Source organism: Muntiacus reevesi, chromosome 1 (assembly GCF_963930625.1).
Source record: "Muntiacus reevesi chromosome 1, mMunRee1.1, whole genome shotgun sequence".
NCBI classification, from domain to species: domain Eukaryota; kingdom Metazoa; phylum Chordata; class Mammalia; order Artiodactyla; family Cervidae; genus Muntiacus; species Muntiacus reevesi.
The window spans coordinates 149,637,705-149,662,054 of NC_089249.1; positions in this window are offsets into that span (position 1 = coordinate 149,637,705).

The following is a 24,350-nucleotide window of genomic DNA, read 5'->3' on the forward strand; positions in this document are numbered from 1 at the left end:
AGTTCAAAAGCATCTATTCTTTAGTGTACAGTTTTCTTTATGGCCCAACTCTCACATCCATACTTGACTACTGGAAAAACCATGGCTTTGACTAGAAGGACCTTCATTGGAAAAGAAATGTCTCTGCTTTTTAATAAGCTGTCTAGGTTGGTCATAGCTTTTCTTCCAAGGAGTAAGTATCTTTTAATTTCATGGCTGCAGTCACCATCTGCAGTGATTTTGGAGCCCAAGAAAATAAAGTCTGTCACTGTTTCCATTGTTTCCCCATCTATTTGCCATGAAGGGATGGGACCAGACCTCTCATCTTTAGAATAATATATCACAAATCCCAAAAGACCATCACAATAATCTAATCGCAGTCTGTTGTTCTGAATCCTCTTTCTATGAGAAACTGAGTGTCAGAGACATTAAAACATGCAAAATGAAGACCCGAGGATAACTTTTGAAGAAGGAAGTGACACAAGTGAAGACAATCTTTAGAAGATGAGGCAGAAGACTGGAGGGGTAAAGTAGAAACAGAGAGGCCAGGAGAAAGGAAACTATCCCAGCTGTCCAAAGGAGGACAGATGATTAGGGCCTGGACCACACAGATGACCTGGGAGTGAACTGGAAATATTTTCAAGATAGGTCATCTGCCCAAGGTCATGTGGCAAATTAGAGAAAAAAACAGACTTGGAACTCATGTCTTAGACTCCCAACCCGGTGCTCTTCCTCTTATTTCTTATTCCTGCCACGTAAAAAAAAAGTTCTTCATATGATACACAAAAATTTACGTTGAGCAGTTTTGAATCATAAAGACAAAAATTCTAAAGAAGCACATTGATAAATAGACATGGAAAACAACTACTATGTCAAATGGCTTCCACAGCATCTAACAAAACTGCTAGAGCTGGATGTGTGCTCTGCTGTCTGTCTTTATTCCCTCTCTTACTCTGCCCTCTTCAAAAGAAGTACTAAGAATGTATCAAGAGAGTTATAGGAATTAAACTAATGGAGACGAGATATATGCATGTATGCATATATATGTATTAGTAATCTATGCAAAAATGAAGTAAAACCTTTTTACTTATCTAAGATCATTATTGGCAAATCTTTTTTAGGAAAGGACAGATAGTAGAAATACCAGACTCTGTTGCAACTCTGCCATTGTAGGCAAAAGCAGCCATAGGCAATATTTCACTGGAGTGTCTAAGTTCCAGTAAAGCTGCCTTTCCAAAGACAAGGAGAGGCCTGGATATGACTCAGGTAACATAGTTTGCAGTCCCCTGCTTTGGAAAAAAAAGTTGTCTAAAATGGTGAAATATCAGAACCAAAAAACTAGGGAAATAATCATTCAATAATCATACCAACACAGTAGATAAATATTCTAATAGCTATGAGACATTCATCTTATGGCATATTGGAGAGTCATTAAAACAAAGGCACAGCCCCTGCAGAGAACAGTATGGAGATTTCTTTAAAAACTAAAAATAGAGCTACCATGTGATCCAACAATCCCAACCCTCAGCATATATCTGGAGAGAACCACAATTTAAAAAGATAGACATGCCCCAATGTTCACTACAGCACTATTTACAATAGCCAGGACATGGAAGCAAACTAAATGTCCAACAGAAAGATGGATAAAGAAACTGTGGTACATATATCCAATGGAATAGTACTCAGCCTTAAAAGAAAATGAATGAATGCCATTGCTGCAACATGCGTGGACCTAGAGCCTACAATACTAAGTCAGAGAAAGACAAATATATGGTATCACTTATATGTGAAACCTAAAGGGGATACAGATGAACTTATTTACAAAACAGACTTAGAGTTACAGATGTAGAAAACAAACTTACTATCACCAAGAGTAAGGTGGGCAGGGTGGGGGGGCGGATAAATTGGAAGATTGGGATTGACATATACATACTACTATATATACAAAATAGATAACTAATCTGTTATATAGCACAGTGAACTCTACTCAGTATTCTGTAATGGCTTGTATGGGGAAAGAATCGAAAAAGGAGTATGTATATATATAACTGATTCACTTTGCTACATACCTAAAACTAACACAACATTGTAAATCAGCCATGCTCCAATAAAAAAGAAGAAAACAAAGGTTACGGAGTCTATAGAGGTGCATTGAGCATTTACCAATTGCCAAGCACTGTTCTAAGCATTTCACATTAAATAACTCATTTAACCACCCCCTCCCCAACAATACCAACAGAGTAGGAGTTGTTATACATCTCCACTTTTCAAAATGATTTTATTGTGCATGCATAGCTTATATAATGCATGTATGAATAGGAAGGTGGTGGGGAAAAAGAAACTTGCAGGCCTCAGAGAGCTTGGGTACAAAGGTTCTTGACTAAATCCAGGCCTTTACCACCTGAGTGGTTCACTCCTGGACTCCTGTCCCCTCAGGGCAGACTCCTTAGTGAAAAGGACTGCCATCAAATTCTAATAATTTCCAAAAGCTGAACAATTTGTAATTTTCCAAAGCCAAAATGCCATTTGAATTTAGTTTCTATTCCCTAGGAAAAATTTGAAACCTGAACGGCTCTCTAATCTCACAGACTTCCAGAGAAAGACTGAATGTGCACAGAATGTTTATCTTTAACCCGCCCCATTTTTCATCATAGACAACCTGTCTGCATGGCCCAGAAGGGGAGCAGACTGTTCTATCTGGGCCCTCATGCTATCTCACTTTGAGCCCCTTGCTTCAGCTCTCTGGATGATGGTTTCCTTATGTGTAAAAGGGGTGCGAGACAATAGATCACACCCAAGCTAGGTTTTCCTTTAAAAACTGTACATCTATGTTCAGAGGGGTGGAGGGACAGAAACTGAAGTTTGAAAAAATGGGATTCTAGTCCAGACTGTCACCATGTAGTTCCACAACCTTAAATAAGGTTTAAGGTCTGGGCCTTAATTTACCCATAAAGTTAAAAAAAAAAAAACATCATGGGTAACTCTTACAGCTATTGTGTATGAGGCACTAACCTAAGTCCTTTACATGTATTTCTGCATTTAAGTTCTTATATCTACAAGGTAAATATAATATATTATCATCAAGACTATTCACAGGTAACAGAGGTACAGAATGGTTAAGAAATATGCCCCAAAGTCATATGAGTACACTTGAACCCAAGTCAACTAGCTCCAGAGACCATACATCTAAGCTTGACATTACAATATCCCTTAAAAAACTGAGCTGGATGATCGCTAAGGACTCTCCTGGTATGTACCTTCTTTGGGTCTATGATTCTGAGTCATCTGCATCTTGCTACTTTTCCATCCCCTGCACCATTCTGTCTTCTGCTCCCCTCACCACTTGCACACCCCCACCCCATCCAACACTCTGTACGTGGTTGTGAAGATTTTCTCTGTGGCTGGAGAAGAAAAGACAGCTGATTCTGTTGCAGCCAGTTCTGCATAAGCTCAAGGCTCCGGCAGGAGGTAGCTAATTCACACCCCTTGGGAACAGACACAGGCTCAGGGCTTCTCTCTGCCAAGTGGGCCTTGGTAACAGAAGGTAACAGTTATAACTTTCTGAGCTCTGTACCTGGTCAGGCCTCGGGTAGAGCCTTCTTCATCACCCTCAGTTCAAACCCAGATTTTCAATAAAGACCCTATATTTTTATTAAGCAAATCATTAATTTCTGTTCTATTTCTGTGCTGTGTTCAGTCACGTCCAACTCTTTGTGACCCCACAGATGGTACCCTGCCAGGCTCCTCTGTCCTTGCAATTTTCCAGGCAAGAATACTGGAGTGGGTAACCATTTCCTTCTCCAGGGGATCTCCTCGACCCAGGAATCAAACCTTCATCTCCTGCATTGGCAGGTGTATTCTTTACCCCTGTGCCACCTGGGAAGCCCACTGTGTGCTGGGCACTCTTATTTGGGATTGATGTATATACACTGCTATGTATAAAATAGATGACTAATGAAAACCTACTGTATAGTACAGGGAACTCTACTCACTGCTCTGTGATGACCTAAATAGGAAGGAAATATAAAAAAAGAGGGAATATATGCATTCACTTTGCAGTCAACACAACATTGCAAAGTAACTACATTACAATAATTTTTTTTTAATTTTAATAAAATTATTTTTTTTTAAAGGGAGTTTGGAGAAACAGAAATGAATCTACAGATTTAGTTTCTGCCCTCCTAGAGCTTCTAGTTATCAGGGGGAAAGCAAGCCACAGTGTCTGAAGTATGGGTACAGGGCAAGTAAGGTTGATAATGAACTGTTGCTAGTCAAAGGGATGAGGGACAAAAATCAGGAGCAAAAACCTCTCCAGGCTGAGGGGCACGTGTGGTGCCTTCAAAGTAGGAGTGAAATTTCAGGCTTCATCTGTCTGTGGAGTAGAAAAAGAGCATTTGGAGCAACCACTGTGTGCTAAGAGACTTCTACATTTTACCTTGTTTAATCCTCAAAGCGATCCAAAATCACTGCAGATGGAGACTGCAGCCATGAAATTAAAAGACACTTGTTTCCTGGAAGAAAAGCTATGACCAACCTAGACAGCATAGTAAAAAGCAGAGACATTACTTGGCCAATAAAGGTCCGTCTAGCCAAAGCTATGGTTTTTCTAATAGTCACATATAGATGTGAAATTTGGACTCTAAAGAAAGCTGAGCACCGAAGAAATGATGTTTTTGAACTATGGGGTTGGAGAAGACTCTTGAGAGTCCCTTGGACTGCAAGGAGATCAAACCAGTCAATTCTAAAGGAAATCAGTCCTGAATATTCACTGGAAGGACTGATGAAGCTGAAGCTCCAATAGCTTGGCCACCTGATGCAAAGAACTGACTCATTTGAAATGACCCTGATGCTGGGAAACATTGAAGCAGGAGGAGAAGAGGATGACAGAGGATGAGATAGTTGGATGGCATCACTGACTCTTTGGACACGAATTTGAGCAAGGGGAGTTGGTGATGGACAGGGAAGCCTGGTGTGCTGCAGTCCATGGGGTCACAAAGAGTCGGACACGACTAAGCAACTGAACTAATCCTCAAAGCAATCGGCTTTATTTCCCCACTGCAGATCAACGAACCTGAGCGTCTAAGACCAAGCTGTATCAGGGTTTGACCTCAGGCCTGTGTACCCCTAAAGCCTAAGCTCTCTTCTCTGAGTCAAGCTGCCTCTCAAGGGTGTTTGGTTGTGGGTTGAAGAGAGGCAGAGTAGGAACCATAGAGCCCTGTCACTCAAAGTATGGTCCAGGAGCAGGGGTCCAGCCCCTGAATTGAGAACAAGCATTTAGAAGATTTAAAGCAATTTAACACAATACTTTTCATATGTCTGTTGGATTTAATAATGAAAACTCAGATTTGTCATTGGTGTGTCTGGTTTTTCCCACTGTATTTCTCCATGTGTTTATTTTTATTGCATTTTTTTAAAGTACTGGTCCACAACAGATTGAAACTAGTTTTTAAAAACTAGTTTTGAGATGCTCGGAGATGCTGCTCTCCAGGAAATGCCATGAATTTGAAATTTGAAGACCTGGACGCTGGTTTCTGTCAACTCAGCCAGTGATAGCCCCCCTCCCCGCCGACACCCAACCAAGGGAACTTAGCAGGACATCAAGCCTCCCCTGGATGAGTTACAACTTGCCGTAAATGGTCAGATCATCAGAGGAGTCCTCATATTTAAAAACCAAATCGCCATTTGGTGTTATGGGGGAGGTGTGGTGCTGAAGGGAGAGGAGGGGAGAGGAAATAAGATCAAGATTATACTCTTGACTCTATTATATTCATGATTTGATGAAGGAGACTGGAAAATACAGATGAAGCCAATTATTTCTAACTTTAAATAAAGAAAAGGAAGACTCGGATCCCTTTTTGGCAAACACTCATAATCAAGGGGCATGATCCAACTTCTCCTAGCGCCAGAAGGGTCTGCAGCTGCCTATGACCTCACGTCCTGCGCTCTGCTGTATGCCCCAGCCCAGCCCTCCACCCAGGCAACATGAAATAGGTAGATCCCTTTTGTCCCCTTGCCAAAGGCTATCCCTCAAGCTCATGTTTCCTCCACCTAGAACCAGAAAGCCCTTCTGACTCCTGCCAGGGTTTGGAATCATCCAATTTCCTCCTGGAGAAACTGGGAAAATTTCAGATCCTGATTTAATACTCTTGTTTTAACTCTGGAGAAATGGAGGCCCCAGTACGGGGGAATGGTATACTCAGGATGGCGGACCCAGGTCTCTTGTCTCTCAGATGCATGTTCCCTTTCCCCTGCTCCATTAATGCTCCCTGCCTTGTGTTGCCTCTTTCCCCCATTAAATGTTTGTGTCAGAAGCAACCCTAGCACTGTGGCTGTGAGTTCATTTTTCACTCTGTAATTCCTCAGGCAGGTAATTTTGTTTCCATTGCCCTGAGGGAAGGAATTCATGAAGCGTGTGGCCTGCAGTTCAAAGAGAAGGGCAGAGCGAAAGTACAGCCACCCACCTTCCGGATTCCCTCCCCCGCCCTGCCCAATCATTTCTCATCTTGTCTTACAGCTCAAACCAAATATGAGTCTACATGAAAGAAGAAATCTTCGTGGGTGTTTTTTAAGTTAAGCCCAGCTAAGGGCAACGGCGGCCCCAGACTCAGATGCCATCTTTCAGGAACACTCCAAGTGCTGGAAGGTCATTTGGCCTTGCAGGTCTGTTCTGTAAAACCAGACAGGTGGGTTATGTTTTGTCCCCTGTCTGACAACTGCCAAGAGCTCTTTGCCCCCTTCCTTTTTTTTTCTTTAAAGTGAAGTGAAGTGAAAGTCACTCAGTCGTGTCCAACTCTTTGCAACCCTATGAACTGTAGCTGCCAGGCTCCTCTGTCCATGGAATTCTAAGGCAGAAGGCACAAACCCTGATCCAACTCCAAAGAAAGGAGTTTTTCTCCCTTCAAACAAGTATTTCAGGGTTTCCTTTGCCTAAACCTAGATATTCCAACTTCCTCCCTTACCATCCCTGCCGACAATTTTGCACCTGTTTCCTGCTACTCCCTCCTTAAATGGCTCATCTAGAATCTGAGAGATAAATTAATACCAAACTTTGAGGCCTTGCCAATAGAGTACCAGAAGCATTCTGTTTGGATTTTCCAACCAGCTGTCCAAATTCCACAATCATTACTTTATTAATGAATTTTAAAATTCATTTTACACATACACACCCCTAAGCTTTAAAGCTCTTCTCTGTAAAAAGAGAGGATAGAAGTTCAAGCAGAAAATCTTGTTTTAGAAGAAGTAGGGGTTAAAAGCATGGATCAGCCAGATCTGAGGGCTAACCCTAATTCTGCCACTTAGTAGCTATGTGACATCAGTCAATTAACTGAAACTCTCTGGGTCTCAGATTTTGCTAATAACAGTACCAATCTCATAAGGTGCTTGGAATAACTAAAATTATCCACATAAAACATTTACACAGCCTTAATAAAGCTAACATTCACTGCATGGTTGTAATTATTAATATGATAATTAATATGACCTGACATGAAGCCCCATGAGGGCAGGAACCTCAAGTGTCTTTTCGCTTCCCTAACTCCGTTGCCTGGAACAATGTCTATCTCAGAGAAGGTTCCTAATAAATATATGTTAAATAAATAAGTAAATAATATATGTTTAAAAAAAACTTAAAGATGACCTGGTCTTAATCAGATACCTAGAGTTCTACCAAGATATTAGCCATCTTAGTTCATTTATTTTTGCATATTTAAAAGTTATTTTTCCGATTTACAAGTTTTCTAAATGGACATACATTCATTCTTTTCTATTTTATTTATACTGTTTGTGTTTACAGATTACCCTTACTTCCATCACCTAGAGCATTCTAATATCACCTTATTTCTTTCTCAGAGCAAATTTTGGTACATAATACCAAAACATTCATTTCCAAGGGAGCTCTCCTACACTGTTGGTAGCGATGTAAATTGGTGCAGCCACTATGGAGAATAGTATGAAGGACCCTCAAGAAACTAAAACTAGAGTTGCCGTATGATCCAGCAATCCCACTCCTGGGCATATACCCAGACAAAACTACAATATGAAAAGATAAATGCACTTCTATACTTCTGCATTCATAGCAGCACCATTCACTCTAACAGCCAAAACATGGAAACAACCTAAATATCTATTGACAAATGATGAATCAAGAGAGATATATATATCATATATATCCAAATATATATATATATATTTCATATATATATATATGGAATAATGGAATATTAGTAGACTATAAAAATGAAATAATGCCATTTCTAGCAACATGGATGGACCTAGAGATTATCACAGTAAGTAAAATAAGTCAGAAAGACAAATACCATATGATATCACTTATACGTGAAATCTAAAATATGACACAAATGAACCTGTTTACAAAAACAGAAATAGATACACAGACATAGAAAACAAACTTGTGGTTACCAAGTGGAATGGGGGGAGAACAGATTGGAAGTTTGGGATTAGCAGATGCAAAATAGGATTTTATATAGGATGGATAAGCAACAAGGTCCTAACTTGCACAGGGAATTATTTTCAATATACTATGATGAACCATAATGGAAAAGTAAATGAAAAAGAAAATATACATATACATATACATATATAAAACAGAATCACTTTTCTGTATAGCAGAAATTAACACAACATTGTAAATCAACTATACTTCAATAAAATTAAAAACAAAAAAATTCATTTCCCAGAGTGAAGCTACACAGATTTCCAACCAAACTTACAAAACTTATAAGTCCCTTCATATCACACCTGAATTTATGCAAATGAGGTGATTCAGGTTGGGCCCTTAGATGGTTTCAAGGAATAGGCCAGCCACAGACTTGATCAGAAAGATCAGTCCAACCTCACAAAATCCAGGGAGAAGAGAGGAACTAGAGAGTGAGTTCAATCACCAACGACCAATGATTTAATCAACCATACCTACATAGTAAAACCTGAATAGAAACTCTTGAACAGTGAAGTCTGGAGAGCAGCTGGGTTGATGAGTACTTCAGAGTGCTGGGATGTGGAATAGCCTGAGAGGGCATGGAAGCTCTACACCACCCCCCACCAATGCCCTTGTCCTAGGCATCTCTTCCATTTGGCTGTTCCTGAGTTATATTCTTTATAATAAAATGGTAACTGTAAGCATGACATTTTCCTGAGTTCTTTAAGTTGTTCTAGTGAATTATTGGATGGGGTGGGTAGGAAGGTATGTAAGAAACCATGAATTTGTAGCCAAGTTAGACAAAAGGCTTCCCTACTGGCTCAGTGGGTAAAGAGTCTGCCTGCAGTGTGGGAAAGCCGTGTTCTATCCCTACCTTGGGAAGGTCCCCTGGAGAAGGAAATAGCGATCCACTCCAGTACTCTTGCCTGGAGAATTCCATGGACAGAGGAGCCTGGAGCCTACAGTCCATGGGGTCACAGAGTGAGACATGACTGAGTGACTAACATTTGGACAAAAGTACCAGTAGCCTCGAAATGGAGCAGGACCCTATGTTTCTTGCCCCCTCCTCCAACCATGTCCTCTGCCTGCCTTTTGTCTGTGAAAAACTTTAGCCAAAGAATAAGTTTAATCAGAGAAATGCAGAAACAAAGGAAAACAGTCAAAGGAGACCAAATAATAATGTAATCATTAAGCACGGTCAAGGTCCTTTAGTTCTTTCTCAAAGGCTGTAGATGATATTCTATGTTGCCTTTGAAATACTAGAAGAGCAGGGTGAAGAAGTTAACTACATGATGACCAGGTTACCAGACTGTATCCATGACATAAGCTGCCATAATTCTGAGAATTAACCTCAAAGAAATGGGAACAAATGGAAACTGGACCTGAAGATTAAATCCCTAAAACAACGAAGATGACTGGTCAGACCACCAGCGATGAATTTGAAGATGACTGTCAGAGCTGACTGTGCTGTTTCCACATGTAGCCCCCTTCTTCTGTCTGTAAAAGTTCTTGACTCACTGGTTGCCAGTACTTGGTGGGGGATGGGGGCTGTTGTCAGCCTTTGGACAGATGTCCACCATCCTCCCCCCTAAATTGCAGGCATCTGAAATAAAGCAAACTTTCCTTTACACCAACATGACCTGTTTATTGGCTTTTGAACAGCGAGCTGCCGGACCCCACACCCTCTTTCAGTAACAGTCTGGGGATCTGGGACTTGCTACTGGCTTCTGAAATAAGGAAAGACTTATGGGACTAAAGTCTAAAATCTGTGGAGTCTGACACTAAGTCTGGATAGTTAGTGTGAGAATAGGACTGAGTTGTAGAACATAAGATTAGTGTTGGAGAATTGGTGTTGGTAAGATCCAGGTAGCTCATCTGTTAAATAGGAAAAATAAGGCTTAAAGGGAGAAAAAAAAAACTGCAACACAAGTCACATTTTTTTTTTCTCTCCGTATATTTCCTATGAAGACTGCCTGCTTCAGAGTCAACTTTTAGCCCATCTTCCCTACATGGTACATAATCAGAGAAGAAACGATCACTCTCATAGCTGAACAGTGAGAGCCTGACTCTCATTGGCTCGTGTTTCTAAAGCAGTCAAGGTTAAGAGCCTTTATTCCTTTATCTCTGTTTCTTTCTACTGGAACTAGCTGGCTGGGGGACAGCAGTTCTTCTCGCACCAGGCTGCGGAAGCATTTGTCCATTCTATAGATTCATAGTTTCTTATATGTGTCATCCAAAATCCTGTTCTTGGGGAAAAGGATAAGAAGTCTATTTGGTCTCAAATCCAAGCCCTGCCATCCAATGCAGCACTACCAACAATGAAGCCAGAACCTTCATCCTTCCACCTCTTGTGTTTATTTCTCAATTGGATCAGAACTCAGAGAGAGGGAGTTACTATCACTCAAACCTCTAATCTATGAGGCACTGCTTTTAAGCTTCAATTCCAAAATCTCATTTCCTTCTATTATTCCGCATAGCCTCATAACATCAGGGCAAAAGACTTTGGGAGAAAAAAATGAATATATAAATAAGCATGTTTTTCAATTTGTAGACCAGAACATTAATAATATTGTGTAAGAGGAAGCAGATAGTCTCCGGATCCTATCCAAACTGCCTCATGTGGCTTGAAAATTTTGTAATAGTTCCTGGAAATACTTTCTGTCAAAAAAGAAACTCACCCTGGGTAGTGCCAGCATGTGTTTCCATTTGTCATTTTATATATTTTATATTTGCTTCAATTATGGAACCAGCCCTTTTAAAGCCAGGAAGCATGCATTTTTTTTTTAAACTGTATGTGTAGAACAATGATTTTTCTTAAGGTTTATTTTATTTAAAAATAAAATAGAATAAAACCCACCATGGATCAAATGAAATGACCCGATTAAAGACAACCCTTCTCTTCCTGCAGATCTTTTTCTAACTATGGCACTAAAATATCCAAGGTATCAGTTTGACTGTTTTCCTAAATTGTTAACATATTGAAAACAGCTGTTAGGTAGGTGCAAGGCGCTAAGGGGAAAATGCCACAAGTATTCTTTTCTCTCCCACATGAGTCTACCCACTGAGGGGTGGGTCATCTCTGTTCCTTTGTGATTTGAGAAAGATGAACTTTAGCTGAAATCCATTGTTTCCTAAAGGGCCGGGCTTCCTGTCTCACTGGATTTCTGAAATTTGCATGTTCTGCCCAGGTGTGTTTAATCAGCTCATTAAGTCTCTCTCACCAAGACCACCAGTCAAATAAGAACCAGAAGCAATCATTTACTACCTATATATGTGAGGTTGCCTTGTCTAATCCTCAGGTCAACCACACAAGACAGGTATTTTTATCCACATTTTACAAATAAGGAACTAACATTCTCCAATGCCAAAAGATGCAGGGCCTTTCTGAGGTCACAGATCCTAGTGGGTGGCTGAGAAGGAGCCGAAGTCTAAATGGGGCTGGCTCCAGGGTTGGTGTTATTAAGTGAAACAGCATGCCTTCCAGACCAGGAAACCAAAGCAAGCATGCGCAGATGTTGCTGAACCAGTGAGCCGACAACGATGGGCTCCTTAAATGTTTAGCAAATGCACAGGGCATAGAATCCTATGTTTTGTTTTAAAGTGAAACCATCTGAAGCGGCCTCATTTCCTCCTGTGAAGCAAGTTTTAAGGAGAAAAAAAAATATCTGAGAGGCTGCAAGGCATCGATATGGCTGGTGGCTTTCCATGTTATCAGCTGCATAGGAGAAGGAAGCATGCACACTTGTAGCTGTGGTCCTGCTTCCAGAAAGCATCTTACTGCTGCTCAGAGTGAGGGAGATGATGAGAGTGAGCTCTACCTGCCTCTCCTCCTATAGTAAAATGGAGTTGCTGTGGAAAAACGCCAGGAAGTTTTGTATTGTAGAAGACTCTGGATTTCACCCCACCCTGCCCCCCAACCTCTGCTTCCTCCTCAGACAGGTTCTAGCAGTGGAGTAATTAGACCAGGGAAACTATGTCTCGGGAAGCCCTGTCCCCAAAGGCTCATCCAGACTTGTTTAAAGACAGCTGCTCTGATCGTTAAAATGAAATAGGACATGTAACCAGATTAGGGGGAAATTATTGCTATTAACAGCAATAATTACCCTCTGTTCAAGTAGCTTCCTGAAATAAAAGACATCAAAGCAGAAGCTTTCAATTACTTTACTTAGCACCCTGCATGAACCCTATGGGTATGTGTTCTGCCACGCATCAGAGAAAGAGGAGGAAAACTGGGGTGGTGGTGAAGGGAAAGGATGGTGCAAGTGTGCCTGTGTGTGTGTGTGTGTGTGTATGCATGCACACATGTACATGTTCCTTGGAGAATGGAGGGATAGTTTGTGTTTTGCATGCGTGCTCAGTTGCTTCAATCATATCTGACTCTTTGCAGCCCTATGGACGATAGCCCACCAGGCTTCTCTGTCCATGGAATTTTCCAGGCAAGATTATTGGTGTGGGTTGCCATGCCGTCCTCCAGGGGCTCTTCCTGACCCAGGGATCGAACCTGTATCTCTGGCATCTTCTACATTGCAGGCAGATTCTTTACCACTGAGCCACCTGGGAATCCCAGTCTGTGCTTAACTAGATGTATATTATGGGAATTTGACTTTGAAGGCCAGTGGGACTTGATTACAGAACTTCCACAGGACTGGGGAGAAAAGAATCTCTTGGAGGTCACAAACAAAACCTTGTGTGCACCAGGACCCAGGAGAAAGGAACGGTGACCCCAAAAGAGACTGAGTCATACTTAACTGTGAGTGTCCAGGAGTCTCCAGTGGAGGCATGGATCAACAGTGGCCTATCACAGGCCCTGACTACAATAGTCCTAGGAGGTACAGCATGCTGACATTAAGTCTTTTGAAGGAGATCACCATTGGTCTCAGGCCAAACTACAGGGAGGGAACAGAGCCCTACCCATTAGCAGAAAATTGGACTAAAGATTTACTGAGTATGGTCCCACCCATCAGAACAAGACCCAGTTTTCCCCACATCCCATCAGGAAGCTTCCACAAGCCTCTTATCCTCATCCATCAGAGGGCAGACAGAAAAAAAAAAAAAAAAAAAAAACACAATCATAGAAAACTGACCAAACTGATCACATGGATCACAGTCTTGTCTAATTCAATGAAACTATGAGCCATGCCATGTAGGGCCACCAAAGATGGATGGGTCACTGTGGAGAGTTCTAATAAAATGTGGTCCACTGGAGAAGGGAATGGCAAATTACTTCAGCATTCTTGGCTTGAGAAGCCAATGAACAGTATGAAAAGGCAAAAAGATATGACACTGAAAGAAGAACTCCCCTGGTCAGTAGGTGCCCAATATGCTACTAGAGAAGAGTGGAGAAATAGCTCCAGGAAGAATGAAGAGGCTAAGCCAAAGCAGAAACAATGCCCAGTTGTTCATGTGTCTGGTGGTGAAAGTAAAGTTCAGTGCTGTAAAGATAAATATTGCATAGGAACCTGGAATATTAGGTCCATGAATCAAGGTAAACTGGAAGTGATCAAATAGGAGATGGCAAGAGTGAACATCGCCATTTTAGGAATCAGTGCACTAAAATGAACCAGAATGGGTGAATTTAATTCAGATGACCATTATATCTACTACTGTGGGCAAATCCCTTAGAAGAAATGGAGTAGCCCTCATAGTCCACAAGAGAGTCCAAAATGCAGTTCTTGGGTGAAATCTCAAAAATGACAGAATGATTTCTGTTAATTTCCAAGCAAACCATTCAATATCACAATAATCCATGTTTATGCCCCAACCACTGATGCCAAAAAAGCTGAAGTTGAGTGGATTTGTGAAGATCTACAAGAACTTCTAGAACTAACATCAAAAAAAGATGTCATTTTCCTCATAGGAGAGTGGAAAGCAAAAGTAAGAAGTCAAGAGATACCTGGAGTAACAGGCAAGTTTGGCCTTGGAGTACAAAATGAAGCAGGGCAAAAGCTAACAGTTTTGCCAAGAGAACTCACTGGTCATAGCAAACACCCATTTCCAACAACACGAGAGATGAGTTTACACATGGACATCACCAGATGGTCAATATCAAAATCAGATTGACTATATTCTTTGCAGCCAAAGATGGAGAAGCTCTACACACTCAGCAAAAACAAGACTGGGAGCTGACTATGGCTCAGATCATGAACTGATTATTGCATAATTCAGGCTTATATTGAAGTAGGGAAAATCACTAGAACATTCAGGTATGACCTCAGTCAAATCCCTTGCGATTATACAGTGGAAGTGACAGATAGATTCAAGGGATTAGATCTGATAGAGTGCCTGAAGAACTATGGACAGAGTTTCATAACACTGTACAGAGGTGGTGATCAAAACCATCCCCAAGAAAAGAAATGCAGATGGCAAAATGGTTGTCTGAGGAGGCCTTACAAATAACAGAATAGAAGAGAAGTGAGAGACAAAGGAGAAAAGGAAAGATATACCCATCTGAGTGCAGAGTTCCAAAGAATCACAAGGAAAGATAATAAAACCTTCCTAAGTGAACAATACAAATAGAGGAAAACAATAGAATGGGAAAGACTAGGGATCTCTTCAAGAAAATTAGAGATAACAAGGGAACATTTCATGCAAAGATGGACAAAAGGAAGGACAGAAACGATAAGGACCTAACAGAAGCAGAAAATATTAAGAGGTGGTAAGAATACACAGAAGAACTATACAAAAATTATCTTAATGACCCACATACCTATGATGGTATGATCACTCACCTAAAGCCAGACATCCTGGAATGCGAAGTCAAGTGGACTTTAGGAAGCATCACTACGAACAAAGCCAGTGGAGGTGATGGAATTCCAGCTGAGCTATTTCAAATCCTAAAAGATGATGCTAAAGATGTTAAAGTGCTGCACTAAATATGCCAGCAAATTTGGAAAACTCAGCAGTGGCCACAGGACTGGAAAATTTCAGTTTTGGCCAAAGAAGGGCAATGCCAAAGAATATTCAAACTACAGCACAGTTGCGCTGATTTCATATGCTAGCAAGGTCATGCTCAAAATTGTCTAAGCTAGGCTTCAACAGTATGTGAATGGAGAACTTTCAGATGTACAAGCTAGGTTTAGAAAAGGCAGAGTAACCAGACATCAAATTGCCAACATCTATTGAATCATACAAAAAGCAAGAGAATGCCAGAAATACATCTATGGCTGCTTCATTGATTACACTAAAGCCTTGGACTATGTGGATCACAACAAACTGTGGAAAATTCTTTAAGAGATAGAAATACCAGATCACCTTATGGGCTGCCTGTGAAGCCTGTATGCAGTTCAAGAAGCAACAGTTAGAAATCGACATGAAACAATGGACTAGTTCCAAATTGGGAAAGGAGTATGTCAAGGCTGTATATCGTCACTCTATTTAACTTATATGCAGAATACATCATGTAAAATGCTGGGCTGCATGAAGCACAAGCTGGAATCAAGATTTCTGGGAGAAATATTAATAATATCAGATATGCAGATGATACCACTCTTATGGCAGAAAGCAAAGAGAAATTAAAGAGCCTCTTAATGAAGATGAAAGAGGAGAGTGAAAGAGCTGGTTTAAAGCTCAGCATTAAAAAAACGAAGATCATGGCATCCAGTCTCATCACTTCATGGCAAATAGATGGGGAAACATGGAAACAGTGACAGACTTTATTTTCTTGGGCTCCAAAATTACTGCAGATGGTGACTACAGCCATGAAATTAAAAGACACTTGCTCCTTGGAAGAAAAGCTATGACCAACTTAGACAGCATACTAAAAAGCAGAGACATTACTTTGCCAACAAAGATCCATCTAGTCAAAGCTATGGTTTTTCCAGTAGTCGTGTACGGATGTGAGAGTTGGACCATAAAGAAAGCTGAGTGCCGAAGAACTGATGCTTTTGAACTGTGGTGTTATAGAAGACTCTTGAGATTCCTTGGACTGCAAGGAGATCAATCTAGTCAATCGTAAAGGAAATCAATCCTGAATATTCATTGGAAGGATAAATTTTGAAGCTGAAGCACCAATACTTTGGCCTCCTGATGCAAAGACCCAACTCATTGGAAAACTTCCTGATGCTGGGAAAGATTGAAGGCAGGAGGAAAAGGAGATGACAGAGGACAAGATGGTCAGACAGAATCACCAACTCAATGGATATGAGTTTGAGCTAACTCTAGGAAATGATGAAGGACAAGGAAACCTTGTGTGCTGCAGTCCATGGGGTCACAAAAAGTTGGACACGACTGAGTGACAGAAAAGCAAATTATAAATTATGCAAATATCTATTTTCACTGAAACATTAGTGAGCACCTGTAGTGTGCCAGGCTCTGTCAGAGGTGCTGTGGGTACCAACCCAAATAAGAGAGAGTCTCTGCATCCCCACCACCCCAAGCTCTAGTTGGAGCAGAAGGTAGCCAAAGAGAGGATTATAGTAGGACATGGTCAGTGCTGTGCTGAATAGAAGCCTGAGTGGCTGTAGTAACACCCGGGAGCAAGCCTCATCCTCCTGGCTGGGGATAAGGGCAGGTGTACTTCCTGGAGGGCAGGATGCCTAAGGCACACCCCAAAGGATGGATGAGAGGAGTGAGATGGAAAGAGGAGACTAAGCAGAGCTTCTAAGAAGAGGGTCCAGTCAACTAAAGACACATGGCCTGAAACAAACAGCTGTAATGATCTCAATTACTTGGGATGAGGCTATGGACAGACAGATCAGATACAGAATAGAGAAAGCCATGGAGACTTTTAAGCAGAGGAAGGAGTGTTTTAGTAAGACAACCGTACTCATACTGTGAGGAAACCATGCTAGAAAAGAGACCCAAACCCAGGAGGACATAGATAATAGAAATTTTGAACAATTAAAAACTTCTAAAATGTGGTTAGTGGTGAATAAAGGGAAGGTGATATTCACAAGCTTCAACAACCAAAACAGCATAGGCACTGCCCAATCAGAATAAATACTAGCCAAACACAAAGCCAGACCATGCATCTGGGCAGATGGCAGCCCAGGAAGGACAATAAATGCTCTTCCATCTAGTTCACTCTCCTGGTGAGGGGGCCAATATGAAGCCTCTTGCTTTATCCAGGACTTCTTCTCATCCCTGCCATGGTATATTGATTGCATTGAGATTCCCCTGGTTTACTCCTCCCTATCATTTCTGACTGTGGAGTTTCTCTGTTAAAGGCTGCGTGTACCCCCTGAAGGCCTTGTGGCTAACTTCAACCACTACGGCCAGGTGGATGTGACAGTGTGCCAGCTCTGAGCCTAGACCACAGAGGTCCCACGTGTGTCCTTTTGCTCATTTTCACCCCTGCCGTTGTCAGAAGGCCATACCTGGGCTAATGTGCTGGAGAATGAGAGACACTGAGCAGGGGAGAGTCACCCTAGCAACCCCAGCAGAGGCCATGCTGGATCAGCCATCAGCCAGCCGATCCCTGACAAGGTGAACAAGCCCAGATGGGACCAGCAGAGCTGTCTTGCTGATCCCCAGCAAGCTCCCAACAGAAAAAGGCTCATTTGTTGTCATAGGCATTGAAGTTTTGTAGTTGTTTGCTGTATACTTAGTCATTCATTCATGTCCGACTCTTTGCAACCCTATGGACTATAGAATCAATGGAATTCTCCAGGCCAGAATATTGGAGTGGGTAGTCTTTCCCTTCTGCAGAGCATCTTCCCAACCCAGGGATTGAACCCAGGTCTCCTGCATTGCAGGCAGATTCTTTACCAGCTGAGTCACAAGGGAAGTGGTTTGTTGGACACCCTTATTATGGAGGTAGATAACAATTACATTCACCCTTCTGCCCCCTGCTTTTCAGAGCACTTGCATACAAATCTGTTTTATAAAACAGTCAGGGTGTCATCCAACTCTTTCATCAGCATTCTTATATAAAATATCAAAAATATTTAACAGGAAAGTTACCTGAAAAGTCAATCAGCAGGTGGCTTGCAACCTGAATGTCTCTTAATATCCCCACTCTCACTGGGAGGAGGAAAAATCCCCCCAGAAAAGGTACACAGGTGGTCAGAAATGCACAGGTGGGGAATTAGCTGGGGAATCTCTGCCCTCCATTATTTGAGTACCCTGCACCCACATTAAGCACCTCTTTATTATTAATCCAATGCATTAGGACTTTAGGATATCAGCAAACATTGTACTTTTTTCTCTTAATTCAAACCAACTAAGATAAACATGGGAGACAGGCAGATATACAGAAAAAGGTTAACTTTAATGCTGATAAATGGAGCACGTGGCTTGAGATAGGATCAAAGGGCTAGTCAACAACATTTCAGCCTGAGATTAAACTTACCCACCTGGCACAAGAGGAGCTGGAAACTGCTGGTTCCCTGCGGGACAGGATGCCTAGGTGTAGCTGAGAACAGGCCAGGGCACACATTCCCTGGAGGCAGACAGGCAAGCCTCCCACACCCCCCACCAGAGGGGTGCCCCTCTCCCCATGAGGAGGAGTAAGGGGTGAGGAGGGAGGCCATGTGCTTCAGGCCTCCACGTGGAACGGTGAGGGGCAAGGGAAAAGTTTCCTGCTGACATCCTGGCAGTATTCTCCTGCCCCAAATCCCAGTGAAGTTGCTGCTGGCTTTGCTTTGGGATAGGGCATCTTCCCTGCTCCCTGACAGCACCCTTGGCACCCTGGCAGGGACATTCACTTCCAATCTTGCTGTCCTTGGATGTCTCTTCTCATGTAATCCAGCCACAGGGGCACACATGCACAAACACAGACACATAGATATATTCCATGCAGCAAATAGAAGGCCTTCACTCTTGACAACCTTCTAACCTAAACTCTTGAGGACCCAGACCTCCCACAGCAGCCTGGCCAGAGCCGTATAGATCCTGGAGAAGTGTAACTGCAACGCTGAGACCCATACACTAAACTAAGCGAGTCTGAACTCTGTCCTGTTATACCTCCTAATCATCTGTCCTTAGGGAAATTAATCTCTTTGAGTCTCTGTTTCCCCGTCCATAAAATGGGATAACAGAACCCCATAAGTTTGTTGTGAAGCTTGAATGAAATAATTCATATATCCATCGTGTGGTAGTTAGGGTCATGCATGTGTGCTCAGTCACTTTGCCGTGTCTGACTCTTGTGACCCTATGCTCTGTAGCCCACCAGGCTCCTCTGTAGCCCACCAGGCTCCTCTGTCAATAGGACTCTCCAGGCAAGAGGACTGGAGTGGGTTGCCATGCCCTCCTCCAGGAGATCTTCTTGACTCAGGGATCGAAGTCACATCTCCTGTGTCTCCTGCACTGCGGGCAGATTCTTTACCCACCTAGCCAGCTAGGAGGCCCAGTTGAGGTCATAGTCCTCCCTGAGTTGTATGTTACGTAAAAGCACGTGCATAAAGTGTGTAACTACATCTTATCTGGGGGGCCGGAGGGGCCCTGGAGGGATTCTAATCACTCCTTAGCCTGGCTTACAGGCCCAGCTTGACAGGTCCCTGACTAGCCCTCCGCCTTCATCTCCACCACCTACCTTGTTCATGCTGTAGTTGTGCTGAAGACATTTTGTTCTTCCCTCTCTCCAGACACTGCCCCCTTTGCCTGGAATAGTCTGGCTATGCCTCTTCCCTTCTCACACACACTCTTGTCCTATATAACTGCTACCCAAGGATCAGGCTCAGCTAAGTCTCATTTTCATTCATTCAATAAATATCTACTGAGTGTATGCTTCAGATCAGTCGCTCAGTTGTGTCTGACTCTTTGTGACCCCATGGACTGCAGCGTGCCAGGCCTCCCTGTCCATCACCAACTCCCGGAGCTTGTTCAAACTCATGACCATTGAGTCGGCGACGCCATCCAACCATCTCATCTGTTGTCCCCTTCTCCTCCTGCCTTCAATCTTTCCCAGCATCAGGTCTTTTCCAATGGAGTCAGTTCTTCACATCAGGTGGCCAATGTATTGGAACTTCAACTTCAGCGTCAGTCCTTCCAGTGAACATTCAGGACTGATTTCCTTTAGGATTGACTGGTTTGATCTCCTTGCAGTCCAAGGACTCTCAAGAGTCTTCTCTAACACCACAGTTCAAAAGCATAAATTCTTCGGCACTCAGCTTTCTTCTTGGTCCAAATCTCACATCCATACATGACCACTGGTAAAACCATAGCTTTGACTAGACGGACCTTTGTTGGCAAAGTAATGTCTCTGCTTTTTAATATGCTGTCTAGATTGGTAAGAACTTTTCTTCCAAGGAGCAAGCATCTTTTAATTTCATGGCTGCAGTCACCATCTGCAGTGATTTTGGAGCCCCCCAAAATAACGTCTGTCACTGTTTTCATTGTTTCTCCCTCTATTTGCCATGAAGTGATGGGACCAGATGCCTTGATCTTAGTTTTCTGAATGTTGAGTTTAAGCCAACTTTTTCACTCTCCTCTTCCACTTTCATCAAGAGGCTATTTAGCTCTTCTTCACTTTCTGCCATAAGGATGGTGTCATCTGCTTATCTGAGGTTTTTTATATTTCTCAGTATGCTTAATGTGTCTTAATGCCTATATTAATCCACTCAAGATGCCACAGCAAAGTACCACTGACTGAGGGACTTAACAAATAGAAATTTATCTTCTCACAGATCCACAGGCTAGAGGTTCAAGATCAAGGTGTTGGCAGGGCTGTGTTTCCTTAGTCCTCTCTCCTGGACTTGCAGGCATTCATCTCTCTCTCCCTCTCTCTGACTCACGCAGTCCTTCCTTTGTGCTGTGCCTGTCTATGTTCTAATCTCCTCCTCTTACCAGAACACCAGTCATATTGCCCTAATGCCCACCCATCTGACCTAATTTTACCTTTGACACCTTAAAAAAGTTATCTCCAAATACAGTCACATTCTGAGGTACTGGGGGTAAGGATTCAATGTATGAATTTCAGGGGGACACAAATTCAGTTTCTAATAGCACCAGAATGTGAACCATTTTCTCCCCACCAAATCTGGATGAGAAGACACTTCCAAGTGCCCCTCTACATCTCCAATTATGTCACGGTCCTTCACTATTGCCTGCTTCTTCACCAAATGAATTGTATATCAAGCCAGACTCTAGCCCAGAAAGGAAAGACTCTGTATTGGTCTTAGTCACTGTGTTAAATGTTTCAGATATGATGATGAACAATATGTAGTAGAGATAATGATGGATATTTCTTGAATGAATGACCTTTCTTTGTTACCATTTCTGCATGCCAAAACCACATCCTTAATAGAAAATGTGGCCAAGAAGAATGTGTGATAATCATCCCCACATTTAAAGGGCCCTTTACATATTCAAGAGCCTTTACACCCCTTATATTATTTCCCTTCCTCAGTGGCCCTATGGAATGGGTACAGGCATCTTCATTTGACAGGAGCAACTGAGGCCCAACAAAAATAAAGAGCTTGGCTAAACCCCCTCTGCAAGCAAGTAGCTCCAGTGGACCCAGGGAATAACTGCAGTTTTTGAAATAACAGTGAAATAAATTGAGTTTGTAGTAAAATTCACTGCCTCCCTTGAGAAGTTTGAAGCTACCCCGGCAATTGGAATAGCCAAGAAAATGCATCTTGGCTTCCCTAGTGCTACACTGTGTACCATTCTTTCCTCCCAGGGTGACAAGACTCTACACATCCCACATATTTAAAGGCTGGTCTCATCCTTTAAAGTTTGAAAGACTAAAAAATTGCCTGAACTTCAAAAGGCATTTAAGAGCCTTGCCCTTTCAAGTTTAACATTTCTTCAAGAACAAAAAATAGTTCGATGCTTGTTGCTTTTGGAATTCAGTTCTTATTACTCATGTATTTTTCCTCCAAAAGAATCATTTCACATTTGGGTAATGCTTCTTGGCAGCATTTGTCAAGAGCAGCCCGCAAAACACCTCCTGGATCCAGCATGACCTGGCTACAGAAAGGGGAGCAGGGCATGGGAAACTATGTGCCTTTTAGAGCAGCCATTTGAAAGCAAGAGAGTCATCAGAGAGGCTTACACCACAGTATGCTGTGACCCATGGGTGAAGGAGACACAAAGTGAGGCTAGAAAGCGTGGGCTTTGCCACATCTAGACCTGCTTTCAGACCCTAGTTCCACCACTCTCACTGCATGATTTGAAGCAGGCAGCTTAGCCTTCCTAAATATCAGTTTCGTCATCTGTAAAATGGAAACTATAATAAGACATACTTCACGATATTGTGAGAATTAACAAATTACTACATGTCTTGTTCCAGTACCTGGCACATTAAAAACCAACATTTGTGCAGAGCTTACCTGCCCCATGCCAGCCTCAGGGGAGAGTCAAGAAGAGGGGTCCTGGAGATGATTCAAGCTCCAGCATGGAAGTCCTGTCCTAGTCCTTCCTCTCTAATTGGGGTGCTTGTGATTGTGGCTCTTGTGGTCCTGAAAGAAAGCAACTGTCTTCCTCTCCACTTACTCTGGCATCTGCCCTCTGCCAAACCATTCCTCCCCTAATCCACCCTGTTCATCTCAAATTTCTACCAAATTTCAGTTCTGAGGCTCCAGCCCCACCTGACAAATAGCCTTCCACCTCACCTCACATCCTTACTCCCAGGCAGAGCTCTCTGGTTGCAAAAAGAATAGGTCACACTTAAACAAGCTAAAACAATAAAACAAAAACCAGAGCAGCAGTAAAGGAAAGACACAGATATTGCATGGAAACAAAACACAGCTGGACCGCTCAGAACATCAAAAGGCACCGATACCACCATGGGGTCTCTCAGCTTCTATGTGAACCAGTCAGAATCTCCGAACCTTCTCTACCCTCCAGATTTCTCTGCTTGGCCACCATATGCAATTGAACTCAAATTCAACCAATCACCACTGTTTGACTATATACTTTGAGTCTCTCTCAAGGGACGATTTGGATGTCCCAGTCTTTTCCTATACACAAGTGCCCTTGAATGAGGTGCCTGCTTGTACCCCAACTGGTGTTGGCCAGGGAGGGGGGGTGTGTGGCATCAACATGGCCAGCCATATCCCTTCCTTGAGCAGGAGCCTCAGAAGAGGTTCCATGCTCAGAAAACAGGTTATGGAATGTTGTAACATCATCTCTGCTGATGTGAAGCCACTTCTGTCTCTGGTTTTCAACCAGAGGACTGCACTAGTCTTTTGGGAAGGGAGGAAGGAAAAAACATGAGGAAAGAGTGGGCTGGAATTGGGGTGCACAGGCAGAGATGTTTGCCCAAGACAACAAGAGGCAGGGAAAACAGCTGGATAACCAGAATTATTGCCTAGAGACCCTGAGATCAATGCCAAGGATGTAGGGGCCATGATCAAATTAGGGAAGTGAGGTAGGTTGAGCTAGTAGAAGATCCCCATCAAGGTCAGAGATAGGGAGGGTCCAAAGCAACCCAGAACTATATAGGAATATGGGTCAAAGAACTGGTTCAGAACCAAGAAAGGAAATGGCACCTATGCCGACTCTTAACTGGAGTTTGGGTCATCTTCCCAGGTTGGGTTGGCCATTTTAAGGTGGCTATTGGTGGTGGTGATGGTGTAGTTGCTAAATTATGCTCTATTCTTGCAGCCACATGGGCTGTAGTCTTCCAGGCTCCTCTGTTCATGGGATTTTTCAGGCAAGAATACTGGGTTGCAATTTCCTTCTCCAGGGAATCTTCCCAACCTGGGGACGGAACCCACATTTGCTGCATTGCAGGAGGATTCTTTCCTGCTGAGAAGTTGGCTGTCAGGAGCAGGTTATCCATTCTCCCCAGCAGTTACTGCCTACAAGGCTCCTACGCTCATCCTAGTATGGGGAGCACCCTCCTCCCTGTGTGTTACACTTCCAATTTTTCTGGTACCCAATAGCATATCCAATGGCTTCACTCTTTAACCCAATTTCAGTTTTCAGCTCCCCACAGTCCCTATCCCCCTTGGAATGCAAATAAATTCCCTGGGTTCATACTAGAAGACAATTCGAAAGATCCTGCCCTGAATTTTGCTCAGTCCATCACTCCTCACTCACCACCAAACTG